The sequence below is a fragment of the Megalobrama amblycephala genome, linkage group LG20 (genome assembly GCF_018812025.1).
Source record: "Megalobrama amblycephala isolate DHTTF-2021 linkage group LG20, ASM1881202v1, whole genome shotgun sequence".
Lineage (NCBI taxonomy): Eukaryota > Metazoa > Chordata > Actinopteri > Cypriniformes > Xenocyprididae > Megalobrama > Megalobrama amblycephala.
Window position 1 is genome coordinate 355267 of NC_063063.1, and position 18094 is coordinate 373360.

The 18094-nt window shown below is 36.7% G+C and overlaps 1 protein-coding gene across 13 annotated transcripts in view; it reads left to right on the forward strand.

Annotated features, from left to right (window-relative positions):
• Positions 1 to 18094, forward strand: part of myocd (myocardin) — a 140976-nt gene that overhangs the window by 91993 nt on the left and 30889 nt on the right. The gene's annotated exons all lie outside the window — the stretch shown is intronic.

An 18094-nucleotide genomic window follows, 5' to 3' on the forward strand; every position in this document is an offset into this window, starting at 1 on the left:
ACGAAGATGACTTGGAACTGGGATGAACCAGAGCAGTCAAAGATGACTTGGAACTGGGATAAACCAGCAGAGACGAAGATGACTTGGTACTGGGATAAACCAGAACTGTCAAAGATGACCTTGAACTGGGATAAACCAGCAGAGACGAAGATGACTTGGAAGACTTGGACCTGACTTGAGGCGGATGGTGTATGGGGATCCACATCTTACCAGCACACACTCCATATATTCAGCGAAGCTCCCTCGAGGACCCTCCATGAACAGGCGTGCCCTTGAGTGGTCAAGGTAAGGAGTGACACACACCAGATCTAAAAAAAATCCCCTGCATGGTCCTTGAGGGAACGATCTTGTTCTAATAGGAGGTGGACTGCAGGTAAGTCTATTATTTTTCCTCTTCTATACTAGGGTCCTGCGTTCTGTCATGCATTGGTTGTGTAGTTTAATCCAAGGATGATGCGTGATGCAGAATGAACAATATAAAGAAACTTTATTGAACACTGAGAGAACACATTACACTTTAACATTGACGTAAACGCAGGACACAGAAAACAGAAGGCTTAACTACACTGAGATGATCATATAAACTATAAATGATCACTTCTGGTGTATTCAGCTCAATGTGTGACTTCATCTTGCTCTTTTTGCGTCTGTTATGCGCTCACACACATAGTTCCAGTGTACTGTGACCATTTCAGTATGATTGAGACCCGGCTAAATTTGTAAACGCTTACTGAAGCCATGCACTCTAATTTGCTTCTTTTCCAGATAAAAATAAACAGAGACATTCTTGGTCATTTCTTTATGCTCTTTATTTGAGATTGATTCTGTTTTGTGCAGCTCAGGTTGTACATCATGTTCCTCCGAGATGTATCCCGAGCGTGAAGCAGCCTTTTTAGGTGAAATCCACAGATTTTCGAGGTTATCAGAAAGTGTCCAGTACTTTCATAAGGTTTTGTAAACAGAGCGGGCACCGGCCCTGCGATCTCTCTAACCTCCAGTTATTGACTGCTGATAGATATTTCAAGAGTTAGCATGCAGCCCACATCATTTATATTTGAATTCCAGCCATTTTCAAACATCTGTACGATCCGAAAGTGAAATAAAAGAATTAATTTGCGAGCAAGCAAACCAGGTATGTATGGGAGTCATAGCAAAGGTAAGTTAGAACCACATGTTAATTTGAACGGAAAGCATCTGGAGATGATGAGGCTTGCGCTGTTGACGATAGGAATGCATTGAACACGGGCAGCCCAAAACACACTCGTTTAAAGAAAACAAAACCACATTAATGTGTTGCAGCTTTGCATCAACAGGCACCCCAAATAACAGCACAACACTTTAAGACTTTATTGCCCAGCGTTTTAATTCATCTCACTGCCAGCTTAGACACACTCAAAACAATAAGGGACTTTATTATTCAATAAAGGAGCAATATAATCCACTTTACAATTTCCTTCCCAACCAGAGAACATGCGTTATTTGAATGATTTTACCTGCGCTGTTATTCTGCAGGCATCATTGTCGGTGGTGGTCTTGCTTTAATAAATCCAGCGGGAAGGTTTCGTTTCTATAGGAGCCAAAAGGCCTGCATTAATAGATGAATAATTGGTAATGCTTCATTTGAAGCCCTCTCTCACAAAGGCCATGAAGCGCTACACAATATCCTAATAACGGCTGTCACATGCTGATGATGTCAGCAGGTAAAAATGACTTTGGGCATATAAAGCATCACATTGATTTTTCTGTTGAAACTATTTATTGATAAAGGAAATAATGTTGAACTTTTGGATACAAAGGTAGATTGTAAATGATAGTATAAAAAATTGTATACAATAATATAGAATAATTTAATATAAAAAAATAAGTATATATATGTTTGTGTTAAATATATTTGGAGGATTTGTTGTTGATAAATCTGTATTGTAACCCTTTTGACCTTGTTTCCACAAAGGACTAAAAAAAGTGTAATTGTAACTTTTTGTCTAACAATTCTGACTTTATTTGTCACAATTCTGACTTTATTTCTCGCAATTCTGAGTTTATAATTTACAATTTTGTTTATTTCTCTCAATTCTGACTTTATTTCTCATAATTTTGACTTTATTTCTCACAATTCTGACTTTATTTCTCACATTTCTGACTTTATTTCTCATAATTTTGACTTTATTTCTCACAATTCTGAGTTTATAATTTACAATTTTGTTGATTTCTTGCAACTCTCACTTTATTTCTCAAAATTTTGACTTTATTTCTCAAAATTCTGACTTTATTTCTTGCATTTCTATCTTTATTTCTCACAATTCTGACTTTATTTCTTGCATTTCTGACTTTATTTCTCACAATTCTGACTTTATTTCTCATAATTTTGACTTTATTTCTTGCATTTCTGACTTTATTTCTCACAATTCTGACTTTATTTCTTACATTTCTGTCTTTATTTCTCACAATTCTGACTTTATTTCTTACATTTCTGACTTTATTTCTCACAATTCTGACTTTATTTCTCATAATTTTGACTTTATTTCTCATAATTTTGACTTTATTTCTCGCAATACTGATTTATAATTTACAATTTTGTTTATTTCTCAAAATTCTCACTTTCTCGCAATTCCAACTTTATTTCTCACAATTCCGACTTTATTTCTCACAATTCCGACTTTTTCTCGCATTTCTGACTTTATTTCTCATAATTCTGACTTTATTTCTCACAATTCAAACTTTATTTCTCACAATTCTGACTTTATTTCTCACAATTCTGACTTTATTTCTCACAATTCTGACTTTATTTCTCACAATTCTGACTTTATTTCTTGCATTTCTGACTTTATTTCTCACAATTCTGACTTTATTTCTCATAATTTTGACTTTATTTCTCATAATTTTGACTTTATTTCTCGCAATACTGAGTTTATAATTTACAATTTTGTTTATTTCTCAAAATTCTGACTTTCTCGCAATTCCAACTTTATTTCTCACAATTCCGACTTTTTCTCGCATTTCTGACTTTATTTCTCATAATTCTGACTTTATTTCTTGCATTTCTGTCTTTATTTCTCACAATTCTGACTTTATTTCTCACAATTCTGACTTTATTTCTTGCATTTCTGACTTTATTTCTCACAATTCTGACTTTATTTCTCACAATTCTGACTTTATTTCTTGCATTTCTGACTTTATTTCTCACAATTCTGACTTTATTTCTCATAATTTTGACTTTATTTCTCATAATTTTGACTTTATTTCTCGCAATACTGAGTTTATAATTTACAATTTTGTTTATTTCTCAAAATTCTGACTTTCTCGCAATTCCAACTTTATTTCTCACAATTCCGACTTTATTTCTCACAATTCCGACTTTTTCTCGCATTTCTGACTTTATTTCTCATAATTCTTACTTTATTTCTCACATTTCAAACTTTATTTCTCACATTTCTGAGTTTATTTCTCAAAATTATGACTTTATTTCTCAAAATTATGACATTATTTCTCACATTTTTGAATTTATTTCTCACAATTCCGACTTTTTCTCACAATTCCGACTTTATTTCTTGCAATTCTGACTTTATTTCTCACAATTCTGACTTTATTTCTCATAATTCTGACTTTATTTCTCGCAATTCTGAGTTTATATCTAAAGTCGAAATTCGTTTTTTTTTTTAGTTTTTAATTTTTTTATTAATTATTTTTTAATTAATTAATTCCGTGGTGAAAACAAGCTTCTATAGAAAACAGTTAAGGTTTAAAGGTCAAAGTTTACAATTTTACCCACACTGAACATCACTAAAAATTCATATGTTCATGAATGGGTACAAAAAGATTATAGACTCTCTTAAGAAAAATGTAACATTTTGTTTTTCTGCTCACATAGGGTATTACGACAGAAAAAAAAAATGTATATATTGACCAAGAAAGAAAATATGTGTGAAAAGATATGCTAGAGAACTCAAGGTCGGAAAAGAGTGTCATATTTCCTTTATATTTATTGTACGTTTATATAAGTTTGGCTCTCTGGTTTCTACAGCCATAATTAGATGAATAATGTACTTGATTATTTCCGTTGGCTTTCCTTTTATTTTCTTTCAATACTTTTTCATTTATTATTACCTAAATGAATATCTTTTCAGACTGGCTTTACATATATGTTGTCGTGTGAGTAAAGGAGGATCAGATATCAGTGTTGGTTGTCATATTTCTGAAAGTCTCGGTTTATTCCCGTCAGCTCAGATAGCACACGCTCTCATTAGATGTGCAGGTTATGTGTTCGCTGAGCTGGATGTGGTATTCATTAAAGCGTAATGCGGTGAATCAATCAAACGCTGCCTTACATTTCTTTTGAAAGCTGCCTATCCCAAAAGCCAAAGAAAACACGGGAGATGGGGTCATATTTTTAAAGGTTTCCACTGACATACCAGCAGCTATGGGAATCAGCTAAAATACAAACAACAAAATACCGCTGTTTTATTGAATTTTTTGCGAGAGCCAACATCTATCAGACATCACGCTCCACCGAGGTCAGAGCGCCTCGAGTCGTCCATTTCATAGTGTTTTCAACCAACCATCAGACACATTTGATGGAAAAAACATACAATGAATCACTTTACGAAATCCTCTCTGTCTGTGAACAGTGATTTTGTTTCTCAGGGTTGTCATTTCTGCGTCACTAGCACCAAATGGAGCTTCAGTCTGAGTGACAGACCGTCACAGCCCTGGCTCAGCCAATGGTGTGTGTTTGGGGGCGGGACTGTCTGTTCAGCCAATAGATAACAAGTGTTTCTGTAGAGCTGTTCTTTTATACGATGTAGAGGAACGTCTGGTTATGTTTACCATCGTACAGGGCTGACGTTCACAGTCATGTCACATCTCTTCAACACAGAATAGAGTTTGATTGGACACAAATTCATCTGTCACTTTGTAGATCAGTGATTCCCGAACTTTTTGTCAGCTGAACACCCTTTGACTTTAAATATTTACTTGAAGTCCCCTATGAGATTTTTAGTTAATATTTCAATAATTTAACATTCACATGTTCACAGTTGCAATACAAGTAAAAAGATGTGGAACTTTTAACATTTCAAATCCTCAATGCATATAGAAATATGTACTGTATATAGAAATTCAACACAGATAGCCTCCAAAATAGCAGTGCTTCTGCGATGGGTTGAATGTGGCCACAGTCTTGTAGTAATGGAAGTGATCCGACGCCCTCGCTGGACACCGAGAGAGATAAAGATGATATTTGTTCTGTAAAGTATGTGGCCAGTGAAAGCTCCACCTGTCATCGCGTGTAAGGAGGTGTTTCCCACAGGAGGAAAACACAAAACACATCACGCGTTAATCTGAGCTCTGTGCACAAGCAGCTCCGCACACGAGAGCGTCACATGACACTGTCCTGCCACACACACACACACACACACACACACACACTAAAGTTTGATATATGCATTTAACTGTGATAAATTTGATCATTTAGCATTTCATTTATTTAATTCCTTAAAAAGACGTAGATAAATGTTGAAATAAGCCATCTTCATCTGTCTTTAGTGTGTAATGTTGCTGTTTGAGCATGAAAAAGTTCATCCAGCTGGAGTTATTCTGTGTTTCTGAACTCCCTGAAACGCCTCCATTGAGTTTTCTTCACAATATTCCTCATTTAAATAATTCATGCGCAGAATAAAGGGGCGGGGCCTGCTTGAGTTAGTTAGTAGTTTGTTGAAACTGGCAGTTATGGTAAGGGGCGGGACATTTCCCAAACACCAATCACAACACACTGCTCCAGCCGACCAATCAGAGCACATTGTGCTTTTCAGAAGGAGGGGCTTCATAGAGACAGGAACTAAACAGAGCGTTACTGACAGACTGGGAAGAGAGGAGCTGCAACAATGGAGAATATGAGGAGAATAATCAACATTCAATCTAGTAGAGCACAAAAACAACATCAAGGCTTTGAGAAAGGGCATAAAAGTAGAGATGAATCGATGTATTGGCCAACAATCAGTATCGGACGATACAAGCTATTATTTTCACTATCGGCCATCAGACGATTGTTTTAAAACAGCCAATGATCAATCAAAATGGTGTTCAGATTGCAACTCAAACTGTGTGTGAAGAAAATCTCTCATGTTGAATTTAGTTAATGTGACAATAACGCATTAAAATGTAAAAAATAGCGACATTAAAGCAGGCTCTATTTGACCCTAAGAACCACCCGTAGTTCAAGCCAGCTCTGCATTTTCGTTTTGTTTTGTTTTTTTGCTACATCACACATTATTTGTAACGCCTCCCATCCAATAATCGCAAAGAGCTCTGTGCTTTGTTACTTCTGATAATAAAGTCTCAGTTTTCAAATTCTGTCCATTTTATCATGAAATTCAAACAATAAATGCCTCGAAATGTCTCGAAAAACATCAGAAGGTATGTTCAAAGATATAAATGAATCACGTCTCATCAGTGTTTGAACCGCGGAAAGACTTCAATAAAACAGCTTGTGAACAATGTCACATAACATCATATTTACCTCTGAATGTTTTTTAGTGTTCACAGTTTCTTCATTACAGAGGAGCTTATTTACTGTTAATTACATGTTTGAATAAATCTGCCATGAAGACAAGTGCTTATGAAAACTATGTGCAATTGAGTTTTATACAAACATTTCAGTTTTTATTTGAGCCTAATTATTATATCTGAAAATAAACAGCTGCTGAATATAATGCTTGTGTTGTTAATTGTAACTCTAATATTATAGTGTACCAAATGAGAGGTTCCTGCATTATTTGGGGGAGATTTTCTTCTCCTTCAGAAAACATAATAATCGGCTTTCGTTATCGGCAGAGAAATTTAGCATCGGTGCATCTCTACATAAAAAGATCGTCTTTAAAATAATGTGTTTAATGTCAAGTTCTGTGCTCGTTCAGTGTGCACGGTGAGCAAACATCTGATCCGCTCCGTCCCCGAGCCGCTGGAGAGTCGGTCTGACCGCAGCACGAGCCCGTGACTCCCACATCACCTCAGCGCTAACAATAATGTTTAGATCTCCAGCTTCGCTCGCAAAAAGCTGCCTCAGTGTTTTTCGTGGAAGAGCTTTGAAAGAAAGTGATATCACCTGAATTGTAAACTTGAAGAATGGAGTTAAGTGGGACTTTAAGAGCACAGCCGTTTAATCGCCAACGATGCTCAAAATAAACCCATTACGGGTGAATTCATACATTGTGATGATATCGTCCTACTAGAAAGGTCAAGATATCCGTCCTGAACCCAGCATTAGGAAGCTGCTGAAGAACTCTGTTAGGTGAGCGCAGTGATGTTGCTGTACAGTTTCTGTTGGAATAAATAGCAGTTATGTGAAAGATTACAGCTAGAAAATTCTTCAGATGTTATTGAGTTGCATTAAAGATATACATTTGATCAGTTCATTGCCTGGGAATCAAACCCATGACCCGGGCGTTGCGAGCGCCTTCAGGAGAGCTCAAACAGTATTGAGACGTTTTGGTCTCATTAGAGATTTTCAAAAATGATCTTGATGCAAGTTTGCACAGTAACGGTATGAGTCTTTGACAAGCCAACGTAATCATCAACACAAGACCGAGTAGTAAACACAGCTGAGAGTTATTCTGTCCAGCATGTGCCGGAGTGGCATATTCGTTTGCTTTCTCAAATGTGTTATCAGAGCCCATTTTCTCATGGGTGTTAAGAGCAAACATATGGCTTGGCATGTTTATTCAGGTTTTTAATCTGAGAAGAAAGCTAGACTGTTCTGACTGGATCAGCTATCACTGCAGAAATACTGTAAATGTAATGTAGCGAATCAGCCAGGCAGAGCGATGATAAGCGACGTCATTTCCTACTGACAACTTATATAAGTCCGCGGTGTCTCTGCCACGGAGATAACAGCTGTGTGTTTGCTTTGAACACAGAATGGCAGAACCTGCCCTGTCTGCTGAAGGCACGTCCGATGGAGAAAGTCCCGCTGACATGTTTTCTCCGAGGTTAAGTTGGAGCTTTTCGATCTAGTTATTCTCAGAGGAGCCTGACAGGGTCACCATATGGCTGCTTCATCTCTGTCAAGTAAATGCAGGGCGCTTTATGGCATGTGACACTGTGGGAACTTGGCTGTACCAACAAAAATATAGCCTTGGTCTTTCCTCGTCAGGAGGAAAAATGAACCGCTTGACAGCTTGTTTCAGCCTGGGCCGTTTGGAGGTGTTTGGATCGGTCCAAGACACGAAAAGACAAATATTTGCACTATTCAGAACTCAATCTCGTTTGATGCGGTGGCGCTGCGGTGTGGGCGAGGTGACGGGAGACTGACGCTTCTGGACCACCTGTCAGAGTAAAGGTCAGAGGTCAGAAGCCGCACTTCAAAACATGATGTTTCCTGGAAGTGTGTTTGCAAGGTGCATTGACCCAAGGGTTGGGTTGGATTACTCTGAAATGACCTGTTACTCCGGGACAGCTGGTGTTTGTAGTGCGAGAGTTTATTACAATGTTTTTATTATTCAATATTGACATACTTTTTACCCTTCAAGCTGCAAAAAGGACACAAATGCACAACAAAAGCCTTGTGAAAATGGCCTATATGACTTTAAAAGTATTTAGTTATATTTAGAAATACAAGTAATATTAAATATATATAAACTTGTATATGAAATTATAAATTTATATATATTTATAATTTGTTTTTAGGTTGCACAAAAGAAAGACTCACAAAAATAATATATAATTGTAATTGTATAATATAATAATATAAATAAATAAATAAATATATATATATATATATATATATATATATATATATATATATATATATATATATATATATATATATATATATATTACTTTTAAATTATAAAATATTTTTTGTGTTGCACAGAAGATATAAGATATGTTTTATAAGATATTTAAAATTAATATAAAGTATAACATTATATATACAGTTTTAAAATTTTACAATTACATTTAAATTATAAAATAATATTTTGCACAGAAGAAAGATATAAAAAAAGTAATATGTATATTTTTATAAAATTTTTACATTTTATTTTTAAATCATATATATATATATATATATATATATATATATAATTATAACATTTAAAAAAGTTTGTAAATCAATACAAATTGATTTAAATTATAATAATAATAATTTAATAATAATAATAATAATAATTTATTTAAATTATAAAGTTATATTTTTTTGTGCGTGTTGCACAGAAGTAAGATATAAAATATTTTATATGATATTTATATATCATATGTTATAAAATAATTATATATTTATTTTATAATTTAAATATGTAAATTTTAAAATAATATTTTATTTTTTGTGTTGCATGGAAGAAAGTAAGTCATAAATGTTTGGCTCGACATGGCAGTGAGTAAATGAGAATGTTTACATTTTTGTGTGAACTAATTCACTGAAAATAAGTACATTTGTGCCTTTAGCCGATGCTTTCTTACCAAAGTGACGAAACGCTGCAGAAATTACGTTACTGACAAACACCAGGACAGGCATCTGAGGACACAAAACACTCCATCAGCGACAAACGCAGATATAATAAGACCTCAAACGCAATTCAGTTGCTAACCACTTGAATACCTTGGCATGATGTTACTGCTTAAAAGGCCCAGACGAGTCCCTAAAGAAGAAAAAAGAGGAAAGATTAAACAAAAGCTGCGCAGATGAATGTGAAGCGCAGGTTTAATGTCCACCATAAACAAGAGGAATGTACCAGCTCCGTCTTACGCTGCGTAACATCTCCACAACATTCACACAAAACACGGACATCCAGATCTCACAGATGCAGCGTGACGTCCTCGAAGAGCTCCTATGTTCGGGGAAAACATAACTCCACGCTCACGAGACCTACACGCCAAAACCATTCCTCAACATATACAGTAGTCTTCAGACTAAACACGCATGTTACGTGTTCAGAGATCTGACCCAAACATATACACTCTTTCTTTCCAATCATAAATCAAACTATGAAAACAGATCTCGTTTATCTGACAGAAACCAAGAGATTTTGTTCTTCCAGAGCGAGAGGATACATGTTTTGGATGTAGATTGTTTTCGTTGAAAGCATTAGCAACGGATTCTTATTAGGCAAGATTTATATCTGCTTGGGGTTGAATTTTAATCCACATAAATCACAAATGATCACCCCGTTCTTGAGGGCCTTTAAAAGTATGAAAACTGGATCATCTCATTCATTTGGGGAATCATTCTTCTTTAGACTCACTGCACAGTTTTGATTCATTAAAATGAACTGACTCATAAGAGACTTTTTTTGTGAACGTGTTGATTGTTTTTGCATGCAGCTCTTTTTTTTCCTCTCATACTGAAGTCATTCATGCATATTTCTCTCTCCGCCGTCCTCCTGCATCCAGAGCCTCTCAGACACAGTTAATTCCCAAAAGCTAAACAGCCTCAAACACACAATGTAATAACCGCAGTCCAGATTCAGTATGGACGTCCCAAGCCCTGCCATGTTTTGGATTCCAGTAGGTTTCGCCGCAGATCTCTCTGGCTCACAACACTAGAACTCTTCCTCACATCTCCTGTTTCTCGTGCGGCTTTGGCCCGCCGCCTCCCCTTGTCACTTCTGATTTGGGGATTGCCTTCTCCTGACCAGCGTCTAATGAAATCCCAGTGCGGACGGAGGAGGGTGTGAAAGAATCTCAGCGTGGTCTTTACAGACGCCCACTTTATTTAAAAGAAAAACAATGCATGAGAAAGCTCTGTTATCTCTGATGAAACCGATGAATCATATTAATATGTGAACTGCAGGAATGTCTTTGCAAAAGAAGTCAAAACCCCTACGGATGCTGAAAGACCCAAACAAGGTTTTCCTGCACATGCTGAGAAGGTGGACGTATTTTGTGATGTTGTGCACGTGTTTACCTGAGGACGTGTCCGTCTTCCTGACAGTAAGCAGAAGCAGGTCATTAAAGACGAGAGCGCTAGATCAGATCCAGCTGCTGTTTCTGTCTTCACATCCTCATCACTCTTTCATATTTGCTTCTTAATTTCCTCTCATTTTATATGCGGTGAGGTCTGAAAGTTTTTTTCCTCATTTCTAATTTCAGAATGACTTTTTGTTTGTTTTCCTTCTGCTTTAGTCAAGTCAAGTCAAGTCAAATTTATTTATATAGCGCTTTTACAATTGGTAATTGTTTCAAAGCAGCTTTACATATTAGAAGCACAGAAAAAAGGGAAGTGGTTAAAAATAAGCTGTACAAACAAGCGTGGTAATATGTAACATATACAAGATGGTGCTACATTAAGCCAATGTCGGCTGACTCCCAGGGGTGGAAAAAAACCCCCTAGGAGAAAAACCCAGCGTGCTAACACTGGGAAAAAAGTCCTAGGAGGGAAAAAACCCCTTGGAAGATATATATAATATATGTAAATGGATATGGAGATCAAAATCTGAATTATACATTTTTATTATAGAGATTAAAAATAGATTATATATAAATATATGTAAGCGGATACGGGGATTAAAAATCTGAATTATAGATGCAGCCAGAACTGGATCTGTAGGCCCATTGTCTCCTGGGCTACGTTGTAGTCAGGTCCAGACACAGGTTCTCCATCTGATCTGGATACGGCCTGGATCCAGCACCCGGCAAACCTCAGGATAAGCAGAGAGACAGATATTAGCGTAGATGCCATTCTTATTCTGATGTACAGGTATATCTAGTGTTATAGGAAATGTTCTCGGTTCCGGCCGACCTAATTATTGCAGCGTAACAATCCTTTAACGGATTTGAAAAATGTTAATGTATTGATAATGTGTTATGTGTATGCAAGAGCAAAGAGATGTGTTTTTAGTCTAGATTTAAACTGACAGAGTGTGTCTGCTTCCCGAACAATGCTAGGAAGATTGTTCCAGAGTTTAGGTGCTAAATAGGAAAAGGATCTGCCGCCTTCAGTTGATTTTGATATTCTGGGTATTATCAACTGGCCTGAATTCTGAGATCGCAATAAACGTGAAGGACTATAATGCATTAAGAGCTCACTTAGGTACTGGGGAGCTAAACCATTTAGAGCTTTATAAGTAAGTAGCAAGATTTTAAAATCTATACGATGTTTAATAGGGAGCCAATGTAATGTTGACAGAACTGGACTAATATGGTCATACTTTCTGGTTCTAGTAAGAACTCTAGCTGCCGCATTTTGGACCAACTGTAGTCTGTTTAAAAGCCGAGCAGAACAACCACCCAGTAGAGCGTTACAGTAATCTAGTCTTGAGGTCATGAATGCATGAACCAACTGTTCCGTGACAGACAGACAACTTTAGTGACAGAAACACTGAAGAATCTCCACCGGTTCATACAGTTGTATTTATGCACACATTTACACTGTTTTATATGATCTACTGAATCAATGTATCCAAAAGACTGGATCGAATTTAAAACAGGAAACAAACAATGTTTTAAGACTTTAATAAATTAATTTAAAACGTTAAATAAAAACAGTATATAATAAAAGTTTATTATTATTATTACAAAATGTAATTATTATAAAAAATTGGGTAACACTTTATTTTACAGTGTCAATGTTACATGTAGTTACTATAGTAATAACAGTAAATTATGCATAAATGCATGCAACTAAACCTAAACCAAACCAAACCCTAATCTTACCCTATAGTAAGTACTTAATATTCCTCAGAACTTAAATGTATAATTACACTGTAACAAAGACACCTTAAAATAAAGTATAACCAAGATTTTATATTTGTATATATAGGTCGTTTGTCACTTCATAATTCAGGTTTCGTGTAGCTCACATTGCATTATACAACGATATGTAATCGTGAGTTCGATCGCAGGGAGTATATGCACTTTAAATCACTTTCCAACGCATCTGCCAAATGCATAAACGTTAATGAGTTGCTAAATGGAAATAGGACAAATGGCAGGTAAGGGACCGTGTAAAAAGTCCACACATTGCATTTAAATGAACACGCATTTTGATTGGTAACACCTAGGCGATTAATTGTCGATAATACATTTAAGCGATAAAACTTATCAGTCATCGATTAAGCATTTTCATTCGTGCACGTGCTGCTCAACCGCGAAACATGTAAAGCAGACACGAGGAAAGATGTAGCGAGCGCGCCGGAGTTTACAGCTAGAGTTACACCTTCTTCATGACTATAAGTTTGCATGTGCATTCGCAGCCTCTCGTTTTGTGCAAATGTAAGTTGTAATTTGTGTTTATTTGGTGCAGGTCTATCTATATCTGATTTATCTCATTTAGAATGCATTTGGTTAAGAATTAACGCTGTAGTAAAGCGTGCCGTGATCATCTTCAGAGCTCAAACAGCAATGCACGACTAATAATAACTATGATTGGGACTGTCATATTACATAACATTAATGAGAACACTATTTTAATAAATCGTTGTGTATTCATAGGGTTTAGTTGCCGATTTCAGCGCGTCCACAACAGGAGTACATTCTGACAAGCACGCATCTGAGGCGGCGTTGGTGACACATTGTGTTAGTCGTAATATTTGATTATTAAATAACTAATTTAATAAATGAGCAATTAAATTAAATTAAAAACCCTTCTCATTCAATTGGTGAGGAACATGGCATTTGCACATCCTGTCATGCTGTTGGTTGTATGCCACTGCAGTATTAAGGCTAACGATTAATCGATTAAATGATCATTCATTTAAACAACGATAGATCATGGGAATTTGTGTAAATTGACATCCCTAGTAATGACGGTCATACGTTATTTCATTTCATTCAGACGTAACATGACACTGTCATTATTTTTATGCCAGCTAGAGGGCGCATGACTTTAAAACGTAAATATAGATCGTAATAAGGTGCTTGAACGTCTCCAACCTTGATGCATTAAAGCATATCATTCAAAATCCTTAACGCATTAATTTAATGCAAATAAATGACTGAAGCACATGAAATTGCTTCATTAACGTAATTTACGTCACACAGTTAGATGATCTTATGAGTCGAGCGCACCTGTAACTCTGGTGGGCGAAAATTTCAGTTCTACCATTTTAACCCTATTTCGCTTCTCTGTGTGTGATTAGATCATTTTCATAAAAATTTTCAGTCCAATGATCCAGCGAATTCATTCAAACAGTGCTAATGTAATGAAAACTACAGTGATTAAATCAGAGACGGCAGAGAGAATAGAGACTCGCGTTGTTTTGTCAGTGAGTTATTCGTTCCGGTGTGTTTCGAGCTCTGATGTATTCTGAGATTGTTTCTGCGAGCCCTTATGCATCACGCTGTGTGAAACGCAGACCGAACGGAGCATCATCCACCGCTGTATGGTGCACAAACTACGGTTCTCCACTGGATAAAGCAAACCAGCGTCTCGCTAGTAAAGTTTTGATGGAAGAGCTCCGAACATGTGATCCTGTTGCATTTTACACATACTCTGAAAAGTTTCTCTGTAATGTTTTTTTTTTTGTTAGTTTGTTTTTGTAATGGCTTTCAGTGTGGACACAATCTTTTGAACCTCGCTGTGCTGCATGTACGTTTTCTGTCACTCCCTATGGATTGTTGACATGTTTTTCTAAGCCCGTCTGTGTGTCCCGTCCTCTCCTCGTCCTCTCCCTGCTCCGGCCTCACTGGCTCCAGTCGCAGTCTGTCTGACGCAGCCGGACGAGCCCCGCTCCTCTCAGCTCAGACAGAACCCCTGCTCAAAACACTTGGGACGGAGCATATTATATCATTATCATCTGAATGCATTGTTTTAAAAAGTATTTCATAACGTCTCAAAATCAGACAGTTCCTGGCGTTAGGAAACGTAGCAGCAGCGAAAAGACACGAATAACAAATGACACGAATAGCTCCCTTAGACAGTGTACAATTCAAAGTGCTGACAAAAAGCTTCACTTTAATTTGAGTTTGATTTTGGTACAAATTTTTTTTCTCGTTGCACTTTAAACGTACCCCGAAAAGAACCCGAAGAATTATGCATTCATTCAAAGTGTAGAAATGTTTTCGCTGGAAACTGATGAATGATATTCCTGACTTCTAAACACATTAAATTATACAAAAACTAAGACATCATTTATAATCGACCCTGTGTGGAATGTTTTGTGATTTTCTGCATTCAGGACGCCAATAAACACATGCTGAAAGATAATGATTCTGATGAATCCAGTATGCTTTTAGACGCTGGATCCAGTGAAGAAACGCTAGCGGTGAAGATGGATAACCTGTTTAAGAACATGTGTGCGTCTCGCCGTATTACTGTATACAGCCACATATCATGAGCGCACAGGCGTGATTCAGACGTGTCACACACACTCAGATGTAAGATGTCACGGCCGCAGACTCGGGCCCAATTACAGGGAGGGATTAAGACGGGGCTCAGTGACCCTCTGAGGAATTTCACAGGGATGCTCTGTGTTCACTGTCAAACTCGGGCTTCACCCTGCCTTAAGCACTTTCACCTGCTAATTAAGCCTTCCAAACTCCAGTCATGAGGAAACGTGTGCGGCCAGACACTCTCGCGGAGAAAAACAGCCCGTTCACAACTCAAGATGTCCTAATGTAAATATTTGACCTGGGTTGTATATTGGAGCGCGTCCTGCCGCGCGTGGCAGAGGGAGTGGACGGATTTTGGTGCCATTAGCGAGTTTAAGCTCTTTGCTTTGCTTAAAATCCAACTAAAGTGCCTGGAGACGTGCGGCCGAGGGACGTCTGGGTGACAGAACAGATCCCTGGATCTCAGATGCTTCTCCTCAAATACATTTGCCATATCTTACAATTATGACTCTTTATTTCCTTCTAATTGTTATTTCTCTGTGGCCCGGTTTCACAGACGGGGCTTAGCCTAAGACTTTTAAGGAGCTTTTTTAAACATTCACTAGAAAAAACATATTACTGCTGTACATCTTGAGACAAAACAATGACACTGACATATGTTAAGATATCTTAGTGCAAGTTACTCTCAGTTAAAACAGCTCAAATATGCATATAGATTAAGCCTCGTCTGTGAAACCAGGGGTTTATCTCCTTACTTAGCAACTTTAATTTTCACAATAGTGAAGATTTCTCGCAATAGTGATTTTATGTCTCACAATGTGACTTCAAATCTCAAAGCAATATTCTTTTAATTATGGCTCAAAATGTGACTTCAAATGTTGCAAAGTGACTTTTTTCTTATGCATTTTATATCTTTTATTGGGTGTTTTTTGTTTTTAAAAGATTAAAAGGGATTTAAGGGAATAACAAAAAATAAATTAGAATGGTAAAAGTTCCAGGTTTATAGTAGTTATTGTTAAATAATCAATTTAAACTATTTGCAAATCATATTTTTAATATTCATTCACTCATATTTGTAAGTCTGATACGTCAAAAACAAAACATTTTTTGTCTCGTCACATTCAGTTATGAATTACTTTAATCATGTTAATGAAATAATAGCATGTTTTCAAATCAAAACGGCGAAATTTCATAAAAAAATGGATCTTATTGTCAGTCACTGAATATTATAAAACAGTCGTCCAATATTAAAGGTTTAACTGCTAAAACGAAAGCGTCACATTGGAATTCACACTCGTCTTCTGTGAACAGTAAGCCCCGCCTTCTTTGATTTGATTGGCCAGTGATGAGTGCCGATAGACCGCTGAGACAGACCAGCCTAAAATTTGAACATTTAAAACTTTTTTTTGTCATCCTAACAACAAACAGATTGGTGAATAATAGAGTACAGCAGAGCAACATCGATAATATGAAATATTGTGGGGGAAGATTTGGCCATTTCTAATTACTGGGGGAAACTCGTCCCCCTTAATGTCTATGATGGTTACAGCCAGTATCTCACAACTGCAACTTTATTTTTCACACTTGTGAAGATTTCTCACAATAGTGATTTTATGCCTCATAATATAAATTTTGCGATGTGGGTTTATATCTTGGAAAAGCAACATTCTTTTATTTCTCACAATTGTGACCATTTCTTGAAGTCACTCTATTTCTTGTAATTGCGACTTTATATCTCTTGACATCTCTTTAATAGTTTCTTACGTCCCTACATTTCTTAATTGTTTCTTTATATCTTACAAAGTGACTTTTTTCTTGTAATTTCAACTTTATATCTCACAATGCGACTTTAAATCTCGCAAAGTGACTTTTGTCTTGCAATTGCAACTTTATATCTCAAAAGGTGACTTTATACCTTGACCATGTTTCTTGTAATTTTGACTTTGTATCTCTCCATAACTCTGTATGTCTTTATATTATTCGGCAAATTCCAACTTAATGCCTCACAAAGCAACATTCTTTTAATTGCAACTTTATTTCTTGCAATTGTCACCATTTCTCGCAATTATAACTTTATACTTCGCAGTGTGACTTTAAATTTCATAGTCACTCTATTTCTTGTAATTGCAACTTTATATCTCACACTGACTATTTCTTAATTAAACTCGCTATTATTTTTTTATTTCAGTGGAGACGCATTCGACAGTAGTAGGTTTTTTTCTCATTCAAAAAAAAAGGCAAAAAGTGAGCAAAAGTCTCCATCTCCTCACATTTGTGTGTATGAGAGACTAATGATCTATAATAATATCTCACGTGTGATCTTACAGTGATGGTGGTCATGAGTCAGATTAGTGGCAGTATTCCCAGCGCAGCACCAGGAGAACAGAAGAACATTACACAGTAACAGGGAGAACAAATCAGCGCCCTGAGGCTCAATGTACAGTACCATTCTTAATTCCATATTTGTACACTTTTGAATGAATCAAGTGATTTGAAAGGCTCGCTCACAGCGCATCACAATCCTCCATGTTCTTTTAGTCATTGCACTGCCAGCGCTCAGGGGTCGTGACATGGACCGGCCTGTTGAATACGTGGAGTAACGTGGGCTGTGACCGCAGCGCTGCCGGCCGGAGACACAGACGAGCCCTGATGAATGTTTTGATGGCCTGTGGGAGCCGGAGGAAGGGCTGCTTGTTTTCCAAACGCGGACAATCCAACACTAAAGATAAGATAACGCATACTGACTGACCGCTTGGCGATCGCACAGCACTGGCTGCACAGTACCATTCTCAAGAGATCTGAGTATTAAACCCTCCCACACTTCAAATGCAGA